Source organism: Theropithecus gelada, chromosome 5, assembly GCF_003255815.1.
Source record: "Theropithecus gelada isolate Dixy chromosome 5, Tgel_1.0, whole genome shotgun sequence".
NCBI lineage: Eukaryota > Metazoa > Chordata > Mammalia > Primates > Cercopithecidae > Theropithecus > Theropithecus gelada.
The window spans coordinates 156,440,409-156,456,161 of NC_037672.1; the positions used below are offsets into that span (position 1 = coordinate 156,440,409).

Consider the following 15,753-nt stretch of genomic DNA (forward strand, 5'->3'; position numbering starts at 1 on the left):
ATTAGGATAAAAAAATTGGTACCAAAAAGTGGAGCTGTTGCTATGACAAATGCCTGAAAATGTGAAAATGTGGAAGCAGTTTTGAAATTGGGTTATGGAGAAAAGCTGGAAGAGTTGGAGAAGTAGGCTAGAAAAAGCCTTTGTTTCCATACCTGGTGTGTTAGGGGTGTTTGAGGGCTTGGAAGAAGAGAAGAACTGTAGGAAAAGTGTGAAACTTCTTCAAGGTTACTTAAGTGGTCATGATCGGAATGTTGGTAGAAACATGGATAGTAAAGGCCATTCTAATGAGGTCTCTGATGGAAATGTGTAATACCTTATTTGAAAGTGGAGAAATGACCATTTTTATTACAAGTGGCAAGTAAATTGGCTGAAATATGTCTGTGTTAGGTGGGTTTTTGTTTTTTTTTTTGTTTTTTTTTGTTTTTTTTTTTGCACTGCTATAAAGAAATACTTGAAAATGTGGAAGTGGCTTTGAATTAGATAATGGGCAGAGCTTGGAAGAGTCTGGAGGCCTCAGAAGAAGATAGAAAGAAAAGGGAAAGTTTGGAACTTCTTAGAGACTTAAGTGGTTGTGACCAAAATGCTGATAAAAATATGAACAGTGAAGGCCAGACTGATGATGTCTCACATGGAAGTGAGAAACTTATTGGGAACTGGAGCAAAGTTCACCCTTGTTATGCCTTAGCCAAGAGCTTGACTGCATTGTGTCTGTGTCCTAGGGATCTTTGGAAATTTGAATTTAAGAGTGATGACTTAGGGTATATGGTAGAAGAAATTTCTAAGCAGCAAAACATTTAAGATGTGGCCTGTATGCTCCTTAGAGCCTATTATCAGATGTAGGAGCAAATAAATGACTTAAACTGTAAAAGGGAAACAGAGTATAATATTTTGGAAAATTTGCAGCCTAACCATGTGGCAGAGAAAGAAAAAGCATCTTCAGGAGAGGACTCCAAGCAGGCTGTGGAGTAACTACTTGCTGGAGAGATTAGCATGACTCAAAGGAAACCAAGTGCTAATATCCAAAACAATGGGAAAATGTCCTAAAAGGCATTTCAGATATCTTTGAGGCAGCCCCTCCCATCAGATGACAAGAGGCCTAGGAGGAAAGAATGGTTTCATGGGTCAGGCCCAGGATGCTGCTGCCCTGTTCAGCCTTGGGACACTGATCCCCGCATCCTGGCTGCTCAGGCTCCAGCCTTAGCTCAAAGTGCTCCAGATCCTGCTTGAGCCACCACTTTTGAGAGTGCAAGCTGCAGTAAGTCTTATGACTTCCACATGGTGTTAAGTGTATGGGTGTGTGGAATGCAAGAGTGAAGAAGGCTGGCAGCTTCCACCTAGATTTTCAAAGCCTGATTGTTGAGACAGAAGCCTGTCATGGGGCAAACCCCCCACACGGAACCTCTACTAGGGCACTGCTAAGGGAAAATGTGGTATTGGAGCCTGACCTGGTCCCACCTCCAACATTGGGGATTACATTTAGATATAAAATTTGGATGGGACAGACATTCAAACTATATCAGTGTCCATGCCCAAAGACTATGAAAGGCAGAGTTTAAGAGTGACGAAGTAGGATATCTGATGGAAGGAGTTTCTAAGCAAAATATTGAAGGGGCTGTGTGGCTACTTTTGACTGCATACAGTAAAATGGGAGGAGAGAAATAATTTACTAACAGAATGTATAATTAAAAGAAAAGCAGAACAAAACAATTTGGAAAATTGGCAGCCTGGCCATGTTAAAAATGAAAAAACATGTATAGGGTGATAAGTGACCTTTTGATAAAGGAATTAGCATAGCTGGAAGGAGGCCAGCTGTTATTCATCAAGACAATTGGAGAATGACCTCTAAAACATTTCAGTATCTTCAAGCCTGCCCTTCCCATCACAGGTCCAGAGCTCTCGGAACGCAGAATGGTGCTGGGCACCCAGGGTCCCTCCACAGGCTCTTTCCAGGCCTGCTTCAGGACTCTGCTCCTTACATTCCAGTGCAGTGGTCTTCAGCTGCCCAAGCTGTGGCTCAAGCAGCTCCAGGTGGAGCTTGGGGTGCTGCTCTGGAGAGTACAAATGATAAGCCTTGGTGGCATCCACTTGGTGCTAATTCTGCAGGTATGAAGAATGCAAATGCCTTCCTCCACTTAGATTTCAAATGGTTTTGTGCAACCTGAGGGTCTAGGCATAGACTTGTCACAGGGTTGGAGGCACAGCAGCAGGTCCCCACTAGGATAATACCTAGTGGAGCTGTAGGAGTGAGGCCACTGCAGAAAATTCCAAGCAGAGGAATGCCTGGTGGAGCTATGGGGGTGGGGCCACCCAAAGACTCTAGAACTGTAGAGCTTCCAGTGTGCAACACCAGCCTTGGGGAGCTACAGGCACATAACTCCAACTTGTGAGAGCTGCTGTATGGGCTGAGACCAGCAAAGCCATGGGGGTGGGGCTACCTGAGGCCTTGGAGACCCACTCTCCACCCCTGGAAGGTAGGGCATGGAGTCAGGGAAGATTATTCTGGAGCCTTAAGATTTAATGTTTTGTGTCCTATTGGGTTCTAGACTTACTTGGGACCAGTTACATCTTTCTTCTTGTTGATTTCTCCCTTTTGTAATGGAAACATTCTATCCTTTGCCTGCCCTGTCATTGTATTTTGGAAGGAGATAACTTGTTTGATTTCATGGGCTAATAGCTGGAGAGGAGTTTGCCTGAGGATGAAGAGTACCTTGAGTCTCACCTATATCTCTCTCATTTAGATGAGACCCTGGACTTTGGGCTTTTAAGTTGATGCTGGAACAAATTAAGACTTTTGAGGCTATTGGGATGAATGAATGTCTTTTTTGTGTGAGAAGGATATAAATTTGGGGGACCAGGGTGGTTCCTAATGGGAGTTGTTTAGGTCATGAGAGTAGTATGAATGGATTACTGCTGATTATAAAAGGTCTTGAGGCTATTAGTTTGATTTCTTGCATTCTCTTCTCTTTGCCTTTCCACCATGGGATGACACAGCAGGCAGGCCCTTGCCAGATGCCAGCCCCTCAATTTTTGGACTTCCCAGCCTCCAGACTCATCAGCCAATAAGTTTCTCTTCATTATAAATTTTCCAGTCTGTGCTACAATAAGTCCTCACTTAGGGTCACTGATAGGCTCTTAGAAATTGTGACTTTAAGATAAATGATGCATAACAAAACCAATTTATAACTCATCATTGTCATAATAAAACAATTTTGAACAAGATGATGTTATTTGAGGACCTGTTGTACATAGTCTCACTTAAAGTTGCAGTTTCCAAGAACCTATAGATGATGTTAAATGAGGACTTACCATATTCTATGATAGCAGCAGAAAACAGGCTAAGACACTTACCAAATGCCTCATATCAACATGAATAGTTTTAGAAGAGGAAAAAATGAAGATGTACTGTGCTTGGGCAGTGATGGAATGCAGTGCTCACAGAATTGCTTACTTCCTAGGATGATAAAGGGAAGGCCATTCTTGTTATTGATAAACCTAAGTCGTGGGGGCAGATATGTGGGGCAGAGGGAATAAGCCCAAAGCCCAGGCCAATGAGATATTATCAAACACTGTCTAATTAGGGACTCTTATCTTGGAGTAGATCAGAAGTCACAAATTCAAATATGAGGTCTGAGTATGTAACATGGATGAGCAATTGGCTTGTCTTCTCTTTTTCTGTTTGGAATACTGAGACTATTATGTGAAGAAGCCTGGGCAAGCCTACTGGAGGATGAGAGACTGCATGGAGCAGAGGCAAATCCTCCAGCTGAGACATAGACCAAACAGCTTGTTCACACAAGGCATAAGAGTGAGGCCCTCATGATCCGGGCACAGTGGTCCATACCTTTAGTCCCAGCTACTTTGGAGGCTGAGGCAGGAGGGTCACTTGTGTTTAGAAGTTTGAGTCCAGCCTGGACAACAGTGTGATACCTTGTGTCTTAAAGAAAAAAAAAAGTGAGAAGACTGAACTTATCTTGGAGCATCCAGCCTCAGCATCAGCATCAGTGACCATAGAAAGTATCTGTGCTGATTCATGCTAAAACTGTCCAGTTAACCCAGAGAACAGTGAGAAAAAATAAAGGATTGTTACTTTTTAAAGGACAAAACTCTTTTTTTTTTTTTTTTACTATTTTTAAATTTTACAACTGGAAAATGTCTATTTGTACATTGTTTTAATATGACACTACCCTGATGACATTAATTTTTAATATGGTTAAATGCCATTTACATTAGTGTCATGATGAAAAACATGATTAGTTGATTCTGAGAAATTACCACTTTAATCTTTCACTATTATTGGACAGCTTCAAACTTTGTGCTATAAGATCAACAAGAGATCTAATCATATATCTTAATAGACCAATGAAGTATTTATTTGCTGAAATTTGAAGGCAATGCTGAGTAACCTGTTGGTACACACCTGTGCTCTGCCCTGGAGCCCAGAATTCTACAATTTTACAGATCAATTACTGAAAATTAAGGCATCTTAGATTTTTCCCTCTGTAAAAGGCCAGCAGAAGCCTAAGAGTTTGTTTAATCAGAGGGCCAAATTTGGCCAGCGGATGTGTTTTATTTGGCATACCCAGTGCTGGCTCAAAAATTTAAAAAGTTTGAATTAGTTATGGTGCCATTTCTTTGGAACTAGACAATTACACTGAAAACCCTATTTCCAAATTATGACCTTTGTTGATGATAGATCCTTTGAGCTTAGAACAAAGGGTAATCTGTATGTGTCAGAGTCCTCTGTCTCAGCAATTCTCAAACTTAGTCCTTGTGTGTGCCAATTCACTGCTTTCAATTTGCTTCCATCCAACTCCTTTTCCACAAGGCTAACAGAATAATTTTTTAACCACCAAAATCTAATTATGCTAGCCAGGCATTATGGTGTGCACCTTTAGTCCCAGCTGCTTGGGAGGCTGAGGTGGGAGGATCACTTGAGTCCCAGAGGTGGAAGCTGCAGTGAGCTGAGATTGCACCACTGCACTCCAGCCTGCGCAACAGAGGAAGACCCTGTCTCAAAACAAAAACAAAAACAAAACAAAACACAAAATCTAATTGTGGCGTTTCTCTATTTTAAAAATGGAGATCTTTGATCTCAGCATAAATTCTAGTCGCCTTATCCCCTTGTTACTGATGAAACTTCTTTCCCAATTCTCCTTCATACGTTAAAATTCAGCCACATAAAATTGGTTTTTTCTGCAATGAGCCTTGAGCTCTCCATTCTCTTAATTTTTGCTAATTTTGTTTTTTCCTGCCTGAAATATGTATTTCCCAACCATGACTATTTGGCGAATTTCTGTCCAGCCCTCAGGTCTTTTCTAATAGGCTGTTTCCCTGAGTCTTGGTTGGTTGCTCTTCCCAAGTGTCTCCATAATACTTTGTACTTCACTTTTCATGTGGTTTCATATGGTTATTGTGCTGTATCATAAAATCTTACTTTCTGTATCTTCTACTTGACTGTAAGCTCTGTGAGGACAGGGGTTATGCCCAGCTTATTCACAGATTTATCTTTTAGCAGAGGGTTAATAAATCTTTATACATTAACAAATATTGGCTGATGAATGAATAAATTAGGCAGTAAGAAGAAGCAATAGTATTTAAGAAATCAGTCAAGCAAACAAAAACAATAAAAAAAGTTCTTTTCTTATGATGTTCTTTACCTCATAGGCAGCTGATGCTTACATTTTTAAAGACAACATTTATGTGGCCATGGGGAGATAAAGTAATTGGCTGGTGAATTTGTCATGACCAGTCTAATTTATATAAATTTCTTATCTTCTGCAACCTTTACAATTCCATAGTTTAAAAACTCAGTGATTGAAAGACTTTAATAGACAGTGTCTTCCAATGACTGTATTTTTATATACATTAGCCACTTACCCTTTGCAAGCTTGGGGATTTTTTGGGCCAGCATGTGATTATATTAACCCAAACTATAATCACTTTTTTTGGCATAAATAAAGTCAAGCAGTTAGCAGAGGCCAAAGGCCCTAGCAGCCGTTTTAGTACAATTTGGATGGATGCAGATGAAATTACAGAGTCACATTTTATTTGTTGGCTGCTGTCCCAATTAGGAGCTTAGCCACATCGGAGAGTCGAGAGAGATCAGAAAAGGAGGTAGCGAGAGGATACACAGTTCGAAGGAATTAATCCATGGCACTATGGGCTTGCTTTTGCTCTGACCGGCAAAGAGACTAGCTCTGGACCTCTGACCGTATGAGCCTATGTGGATTAAAAAATTCTCCAATGTTTCCAAAACATTAATTATGTTCTTTTTACAGAGTTTTACACTTACGCAGCTGGTAGATGGGGCGGGGGAGGTAGGGAGTGGGAAGAAGTGGGGGAGGGGGAATGGCTGAATCAGATGTCATAATTATTTCAGGACTGGAAACAGAATTGAAATGACCCAGATGGTTACCCTAATGAAGCTGATCCAAAATGTATGCCAAGAGGCATCAGAACATGCCTTTCTATCTGTCTCTGTGTGTGTGTGTGTGTGTGTGTGTGTGTGTGTGTTTAGGTGTATAAGTGCAAGTGTGCATGCATGATTGATTTTTGGCTGAAGTGGGCTTGGGGTTATAGCAATGCAAGTGTGGCAGGCCAAGATGGATGTGCATAGGAAAAAAATCACAATGCAGAGCCTCTTCCTGCTATGGCCTTGGGCAGGCCTGACTCCTCTCAATTGCACCAGCATGGAAAATCCCCTTTCCTTTGGCTTTTAACATAGACCATATTTCCTGGGAATGTATGGTGCCTTTTGGATAAGGTGCTTGAGGCAGATCAAGCAGGGCTAGGGACATTTAGGCTGCTGACTTGTGCCAGGGCATTTGTCCAAAACTCTGTCTCTAGCAAAAAACACATATTGTGCTGCATGCTGGGGCGACTGTGACAACCACCTTTTTTATGAACTTTGTTTTACCAACATGAACCAAGATAGCTGCTGCAATGCCATGAGACAAAGGGCAAGGACAGGGCTGAAGACTGATATCATCTCTACTCAGGTTTTAAAACAATAGAAAGATTTTTTTCTTTACATGAAAGGACTTGATATATGTAGATCTTCAGCACCATGCCAGGTACATAGTATATACTAATTATAAGTTAGCTATTATTATTTTATTATTCATTTAACATCTTAGCCATGGATCTAACTGTGCTTATAATTCAAAGGTATTTCTTTAATAAAGACCTATGAACATTGTGTTGGATATGAAGGGAGACTGATTTGAGAATTGATTATAGCAACTTTGCCACCTTGGATAATTGGGACTAAGCCTTAATTTTCTATCAGTAAAACAAAATTAGGATGGGGCAGAGTATTCCTAGAATGCTTCCCTTTGTAGGGGAAAAAGTTTCTTGCCTAGTCTGTGTTATGACTGTGTGTGATATTTTATACATGTGACCTCATTTAATCTTCACAATGAATTTGGCTTTATTAAGAGACTGAAATTCACAGAACCCAAGATATTTGTTAAAAATAGCAATTACTTTCATTTATTGAGCACCTCATATTTGTCAAGCTCTCTACATACCATTCTTTATTATTTCCTCATGGCCACACTGCAAGGCATATTGTTATCCAGATCCATAAATGAGGCAACTGTGGCTCAGAGATTCAGCAATTCATCAAGATCCCACAACCAGTTAGTACTGGGGCAAAGATTTGAACTCATGTCTCTTTAACTCCTAAATCCATCATCTTTCTATTAAAAGAGGGTTGCCTTGTGAGATTGCCTTCTCCCACTCCTACTTGAATGAGTCCAAGATGCGCTTGTTTGATAATAAATTCTATTGACATTATTCAAGAGCTTAGAGAATAAAAAGTGTCCCAGCGAAAAGTATGCTTCAAAAAACACAGCTTGCCACATGTGCAGAGGAGGAGAAATTAAGTGAGAAGAACCCAAATTGATGAGAGCTTCCAAAGACACAGGGATATAAACAATCTCTAAATTGGAAATGTGATGTAGTATTGGCCACAGAGGGTGCATATGTGTTTGTGTGCTGGGAGAAGGAGGGGAGAGTAAGTAGCACAGGCTTTTGATAGATGAGAGAAAAAAGCAGGGACTGCTGCCCTTGTGGGCTTTCTTTCTAATGTGTAGGGGGTAGCGCTGAGGATCGGCAGTGGGATTGGGGAGGATGACCATCCCATATACCTCCTGCTGCTTGGTGGGCACTGCCAAGTGCATTCTCTCCCTGGCCTTGTATTTGGAAAGAGATCGCCTTGGGAAATATACTGGAAACAGGAGGGTGGCAGGATTCTTACTTTTGGTTTGGGTTTGGACGCCCTGACTCCCACTCAGCTGCCGGGGCTCCTGCTGATGAATTGCTTGTAATGAAAGTCTATCTCCTGGGCTAAACTGCACACGGGAGCTCTGATTTTGCCTCTTATTGTGTAACCCCAAGCAAGTTGTTCTACTTCACTGAACTCTGAAGATAACAGTGATCACCTACCTCCCAGGGACCCTATGAAGAATGGCCAGGAAATGTGAATATAAGTGCTACATAAATGCTAAGTCAATGACATAAATCCTCCTGTGGACAGTGGTGTGCCTATCCAGGCTGCTCTAAATCTCTCTTCAGTGACACAAACTCAGGGCCTCAGGATAGGATGTTCTTGCAGAAACACATTTTAAGCCACAAACCAGATCACGTTAGGGAGTGTAACTCCAAGAAGGGCAGACAAATGGAAAGAGATAAGGCTGAAAATCTATCACTAACTCACTCTCTTAGGCTCTGGAGTCTGGCACATATTACATGATGCCTCAGTGCCTTTCTGTTTCAAAGTCACTTCTTCAGATTGCAAATCCTCACTTGCTTTTGTCTTTCCAAACAAAACTTGATTCTGAACTTTAGAATACAAGTTTTGCATATTTCCAAAAGAAAATTATGCTGGAAGCGTAGATTAAAGATAGTGGATGCTTTTGCCCAGTCTTCCTCTGTGCTTGGTTGAAACAGAATTGTTCAACTGTTGGCAGGAATCTGTGATGCTGCCGGCTACCCTGGGCTCCTAAACGGTTTTGAAAGCTGCTGGAGATTGTTGTAATAGGCAACAGAAGGGAAACAGCCATGTTTGCTGCAGGGGAATTTGGGGTTCACGTTGCTGGCTCTTCCTCACACTAGTCATACCTCACAATGGCTTTGGGCAACAAAGTTTGCACTTTTGAATTTTCAGTGAAAATGCCTCCTCTCATGGGATTCTGTTACATCAATTTTCAATACACAGATAGTAACCTGATTATAACCAAAATGTTTCTTCCTTTCTCTCTTCCTGCCTGCCTTCATTTGACATGCATAGTTATCTTTTAAGATAAGGTTAACCATTGCATTTACTTATAAGATGGCTAGTGTACTGTTTCAAAATTAGGATGGGGAAAGATTTTTTTTTTTTTTGCTTTAAAGATGGGACTCCCTGGTCTGATCTCCAAAGCCAGGTGTTGTTGCTTGTGAAAACTGTCTTGTGCTGGTTTCCATGACACCACACTCTCCTGGTCTTTTGTCAACTTCCTATTTCTTGTCAGTTTCTTTTTGCAGGCTTCTCTGCTGGACCTCCAAATTTTGGATTGATCCATTCAGTGCCTGGTCCTTGACCTTCTAATCTTTTTGAATGTGCTTCCATTAAATATGGGAAGATCATTAAATATTGATAACTCTCTATTTCTATCTTGACCACTGACCTCTGCTTTGATTTTTTTTCAGATTTATATATGCAACTATCTACCTGATTCTCTACTTGGATATTAAATCAAAAGTTTCAAATTAACATGTCCCAAAATGAACATTTTATTTCTCCTTGCCCAAACCCCCTTCTTTCCCAGTCTCTCTTATCTTCCTCTTCCATTTTAATTATTTATTCACCTTTTCTTTGCTCCTTATTCTGAGGCATGATATTTCCTTTTTTAAAATAGAATTTTTCTATATTGCCCAGGCTGAAGTGCAGGGGCTTGTCACAGGTGCAATCATCACGCACTACAGCCCTGAATCCTGGCCTCCTGCAATCCTCCCACCTCAGCCCCTGTAATAGCTGGGACTACAGGTGTGTACCACCACACCTGGCTCTCCTATTTTCCTGACAACAATACCATCCATTTGGCTGTTCCCATCAAACACAAGGATAATCCTGGATTGTTCTCTTTCCTTTTATCTTCATTGTTCAACTCATCAACAAGTCGTCCAAAATACATTCTGAATCTCAACATTTTTCACCATCTAAACTGCCACCAGCATGGTTCATACCATGAATCTGTCTCATTTGGACTATACTCAGTAGGCTTCTAAATGATATTCCTGTGCCAGTCTTGCCTGCTACAGTTTATTCTCTGCATAACACTAAATGGAATCTATGATGTTTATTATTTATTTGCGTTTCTTAGATGATGAAACTTGGAAGGAAGTGAGTGATTTGTTTCAGAACACACAGGAGTAATGAAGGAAGAAAGACCTGAAGTCCATTCTCCGTAGTTCTGACATTAGTTAACTTTTGAAGGGTTTCAATCCCATTTGTTAACTGATCATTTAAATTAGGGTTTAATATAAAATTCTAATAATTGGTATTAATTATAGAGCACTTACTGTGTGCTGGGCATGATTCCAAGGACTTTACATAATTTAGACTCTTTAATCTTACAATAACCCGATGAACTATATAGTATTGTTACTGCATTTTAAATATGAGGAAACTGAGGTACATAGCTGTTAAGTGTCTTGTCCGAGGTTATATAGCCAGGGGGCAGCAGAGGCAGGATTCAAGCCCAGGGATTGGTCTCTGGACTTTGCTGTGTTATACTGATCCTCCACTGAAGCCACGAGTTTGTTCCAACATGATCCATTGGTCCGTTTGGGGGCATTTATTTTTCTTGTTGTACATTGGTTATTTTATCTGTTGAACGAATTTATTATGAGAACACAAATTATCCATTACTGTACCAGTAGTGTCTTAGGTACAGCAAAGAGGAGAATTGTCATAGCTTTGGATTTCTTCTATATACATGGTAGTTTGGGTCCACAGTTTGGAGTTTTAGGTGCTATTTACTCAAGGGGCAGGCTAAAAATGAACTCCCAAATTGCCTCAAATATTTTCTATTAGGTAACATTTCCCCAAAAGATGCTGCCCTGAAAGCTTCTATGTGAAACAGCAAATCCTCTCGGGTCCCAAAGGGGCTACTTGCAGTTTAAAAAATAGTCGGCCTCTCTCTCTTGCACCTGTGCTGTGCTTAGTAGATTTATTCAGTCAGAGAAAACTTCAAAAAGGATTGGCGATTCGAACTGAGCCTTGATTAACTGAAAGAATTTTGAATATCGAAAGAGAAGGTTGAACTTATGCCAGGTCGGCACTGTGGAATGCATAAAAACAATAAGATTGTTTGCCACTTAATTGAACAATTGTGATGCTAATCTGTTTGTCCCTTTGTGTCTCAAAGGTAACACACTATACACTTCACCTGGATAATGTGTAATGTAACATCACCCAGAAACAGAATTGTGCTTCCTTTCACTCGTGGCTGCCTTCCTGTCCCCTCCATCTTTGTGAATAATTCTTTGTTGATAAGGGACTCATTATCATTATTGATTAAACTTTGCCATCTCAGTTTGATGTCGGTGAATACCTTGCTCATTTTAATCTGTCTCAGGGCTGAGTTTTATGCTTACCATGTTTTAATTTGTCCCAGGATTGTGTTTGCCTGATGCTGATATAAAGATTGAGGACTCTCTTGGGGGCATTTCGTGACTGACACAAAAAAGTGTTTGGAAATATATGAATAGTCCTTTAGGATAAGCCTTGAGACTCACAAACAGAACTCGGTGGCAACCTCCCTGTGGCGGTTGCCTTGAAACTAGACTCATAAACTAAAGCCAGGAATAAATATCTATAGTAAAACTGTTAATCTGTTTACATGTTGTAACTCAGGGGTGATTTTTTCCCCCCTTATTTCAATCCTGAATATTTTTCTCTTCCTGAGACATTCTATTGTTCAATTGACCTCTACAAATATTGACTTTATTAGATTTTTGGTGAGAACAAAGTTGTATTATATGCTGTTTTTGAATATGAATTATGTATTATATGAATATGGTACTATTTTTATAATATTTTATTTTGAAATAATCTCACACTTACAGAGAATTTACATCAATAGAACAACAAGCTCCTGTGGGCTTTTCACTCTGGTTTCCCAATCGTTATCCTTTTAATTTGCTTTACCTGATGCTAATTGAAATGACCATTTCTCATTCTCTGAATTCTTGCTAGTTCACTACCTGTTTAGAGCATATTAATCAAAACAGGAAAGACCTGTTTGGATGTTTATGAGGGGAGAATGGAGGAAACGATGGGATTATGATTACAGGGAGAGGAGGAGGAGAGGGGATTACTATTAGAGGAAACACAGGAAGCTTTGTAGTAGCACTGTCACAGGTGCACTATATTTCTCCAGCAGGGACTCCAGAAACAGTGCTCCAGTGACATCAGTTTTTTCTGAGGTGCTCTGAAGGCCTTACTTTCCAAATAAGCTCATATATCCATTTTCTCTTATAGATTGGTGATAAATAACAGTATTTATATTTAGGTGGCTAATAAAGTCAAGTGCAAAAGTTGCCCCTTTGCGACATTACATGGAACTATGGAGTGCTTCTCCTGATGTTGCCAATTGAGGACCCCTCTGAGCAGGTTTCTGAGGTCTCCCCATCAAACCACGGGTCATGCAGCCAGGGAGATTGCCAGTGAAGTGGCAAATTGCCCGACCTCTTAGCGGTGTGTACGGATCCTGAAGGGTGCAGCCCAGACTGTCCTGACTGGCCTGGGAGGGATATGAGTAATGTGATTTGAATTGGCAAAAAACCATGATTTTCACTTTTAAAGCAATCTTTTATTCTTGAGCTGAAGCCAATTGAAATGCCCCGAGCCTGGGCCTTTTTATTCAGACAAGAACAATGAGATCAATTTCAGCAGAAAATGAGGGAACAGGAGAGAGATGGCAGCTGAGGTAACTGGTTGTAAAGGACAAAGTTTGAAATTAAATATTATGGCTTAAATAGTCCTGTAATTCAAGCTTCCCTTCTCTCCCTTCTTCTATCTTGCATTAGAGAAATAAAACAAAAAACTCCTTACTGCAAAATGGAAGACAATCTTTTTCTAATAGAAGAAATTTCTCTCTGCAACATGAATTTGAATACAGCGATTTGATTTCTATGGAGATAAAGAGGCAGAGAAGTTAGTGCTGTTTGGAAGGGAATGTAAATGTGGTGTCAAGGAAGAAAACTTCACGCGCACCGGCTTATTAGAATTTGCTGTATTTTATCCTGTTTTTGTTGAGCAGCAGAAGGGATGCAGGAAGCTTTTTATTTAATTTTTAGGGCAATTAGGGAGAGGAAATCCAGGCTGAGTGACTTTAGACTGCTCATTACCTTCTGGCAGGCAGAAGGAGAGTGCATATTTTAAATGTTAAGATCAGATTATTTATAAGTTTCACTTTGAGATTCAAGGGCATGGGAGGAACGATAACTTGATTAACAGAGAAAACAGCCTTATGTACACAGCTGGTTTAATCTTTGTAATAGGTCACAGACTGAAGAGCAGCATTTCAGTCTCTTCTTGGAAGTGACAGATTCTAGGGAACCACTAAATTTTAGAAAAAGAAAACTTTTAGACAATCCCCCACCCCCACCCCAAATCTCTCAGGGAATGTGGTAGTGGGGGATAGGCATTCCTAGGTCTTGCTTTGCTGTGCTGTAATGACAATTTTAATTCCATACCTTTCCTGGAATGAATTACTGACTCCTCTAGAAGTAAGTGAAAGCCACTGAATTTGGTCATTTCATTGTTATATGTAACCAGGTGTCTTGGGTTGTTTTGTAAAATGAATGCATCTACCTGTAAGAGAATTCATGGTCATTTCATTTTCTGGCAATAACTGCTGACTACCTCCTTGATCAGAGGACACAGGCTAACCTGAATGTTCTAAAAATTTTTTGCTGACTATCTTTCCCCGAGAGCTTGTATGGTTTTCTTTGTGGGGTTGTCTGAAGGTCTCTATTCTTAAAGTCCTTTCAGGTAAAAGTAATAAAAATGAACACTACCTAGTTGAAGCAGTGAAGGGACTTTGGAGTATCCCCTGGGTGCTGAAAAGAGCAGGTCAACGTCACCTGAGGAGGACGGGAGTCAGGACCCTCAGGAGCTTGGCAGTGGGAGTGGGCTGCCCTTCTCTCTGAGTGCTGGCCTCAATGTGACTTTGTCTCTGATTTCAGGTCCCGGTGTTTAATTCCTGATACCAATTTCTGGGAGAGAAAATTGAGTTCCTCCCGCTTGGATTAGGTGTTCTCTTGAGGACCTATGAGCGGTGGGCGGGATTGGGGAAAAATCACATGGCTGCCCTGTGCTCCCAGGTGTGCAGAAATTCCTAGCAGGGTGGAAACCTGGTGAGAGGGGAACCCCTTGAGAGTTGTCTTTTGTACTCAGCTAGTCTGTGTGTGCAGGAAAAACAATTTGCTATTTAAAATCCCAGCGAATCCTAAGGAAGTTTCAGAATTCCTTTTTGGAATAGATGAGTTGTTTGCCTGTGAATGAAAGATAAACACCAGGGAAAGGCTTGGAAAGTGTAGGAATGAGAAAAAAAAATTCTAAACTGACTTTATTAATAAAACAAGAATTTGGAGGTTGCCGGGGACTGGACTGGGAAAAGAAGCTCAGCTGTAGCGAGAAAGCCAAGAGCCAAGAATGTACATGGTGAGTGCAGTGAGCTGAGGAAGTGGGCACAGTGAGGGGTATTTACAGTACGAGCATCTTTAAAAAGCATTCAAACTTTTTTTTTTTTTAAATGTTAAAACGGGAACCACTCAGACTGTGTCCTCTCCCTCCTACTTTCCCGGAGGAAGAGAAAAACAATCCTCAATGGCAAAGGGCACCTGCAGCAAAGCAACACCAAGAGCTAGCCTGGCTCTCAGGGGGAACCCTGTGCCTCCTCCTCCTCGCTCCCCCTCCTCGCTCCTCCTCCTCGCTCCTCCTCCTGGTTTCGGTGCTCTTCAGCGGTCCCCAGCCTTTTTGGCACAAGGGACTGTTTTTGTGGAGGACAATTTTTCTACAGGTTGGGTTGGGGGGCTGGTTTCAGGATGAAACTGTTCCACCTCAGATCATGAGGCATTCGATGGTCATAAGGAACGTGCAACCTAGATCCCTGGCATGCACCATTCACAATACAGTTCACGCTCCTCTGAGAATCTAATGAGGCAGAGCTCAGGCGGGAATGCTGGCTCACCTGCCGCTCACCTCGTGCTGTGTGGCCCGGTTCCTAATAGGCCACGGACCTGTACTGGTCAGCTGCCCAGGGACTGGGCGCTGCTGCTCTACACTTTCAGAAAAACTTCTCTAAGAATGGACTATAGAAATGATCCCTGAAAGTAGAGTCTTAGTATGGGCATCTTACATCTAGTTTTTAATTTAGCTGGCTGGACACTGAAACATAGTCCTGTCCCTTCCCAGAATGTAGTAAAAGTCTGACCTTATGCCCAGTCTTCAGTTTGTTGGTATTTCATGTGGGGAAGGAAGTGGTGATTGGACTCATGTGAAGTATACAATGAAAGGATCCTTCAACCCAGCTAATGGAGCTCAAAATAACTTGAAGCCAGAACAAAGTAGGAACATATAATATTTGTAAATAGAAGTGTTCTTCTCCCTCTTTCTAAAGAATTTCAAGTGAAATTGGGAGGGGCAGAAAATTTCCTCTGGGAGTAGAAGAGAATGGTGTAGGAATTTAGACTACACTT

At 41.0% G+C, this 15,753-nt stretch overlaps 2 pseudogenes; both read right to left on the reverse strand.

The window, feature by feature from the left end:
- Positions 1–14,821: 14,821 nt before the first annotated feature.
- LOC112625671 lies at positions 14,822–14,963 on the reverse strand (annotated as a pseudogene).
- A 347-nt stretch (positions 14,964–15,310) lies between these two features.
- On the reverse strand, positions 15,311–15,397 carry LOC112625670 (annotated as a pseudogene).
- Between the last annotated feature and the right edge of the window lie 356 nt (positions 15,398–15,753).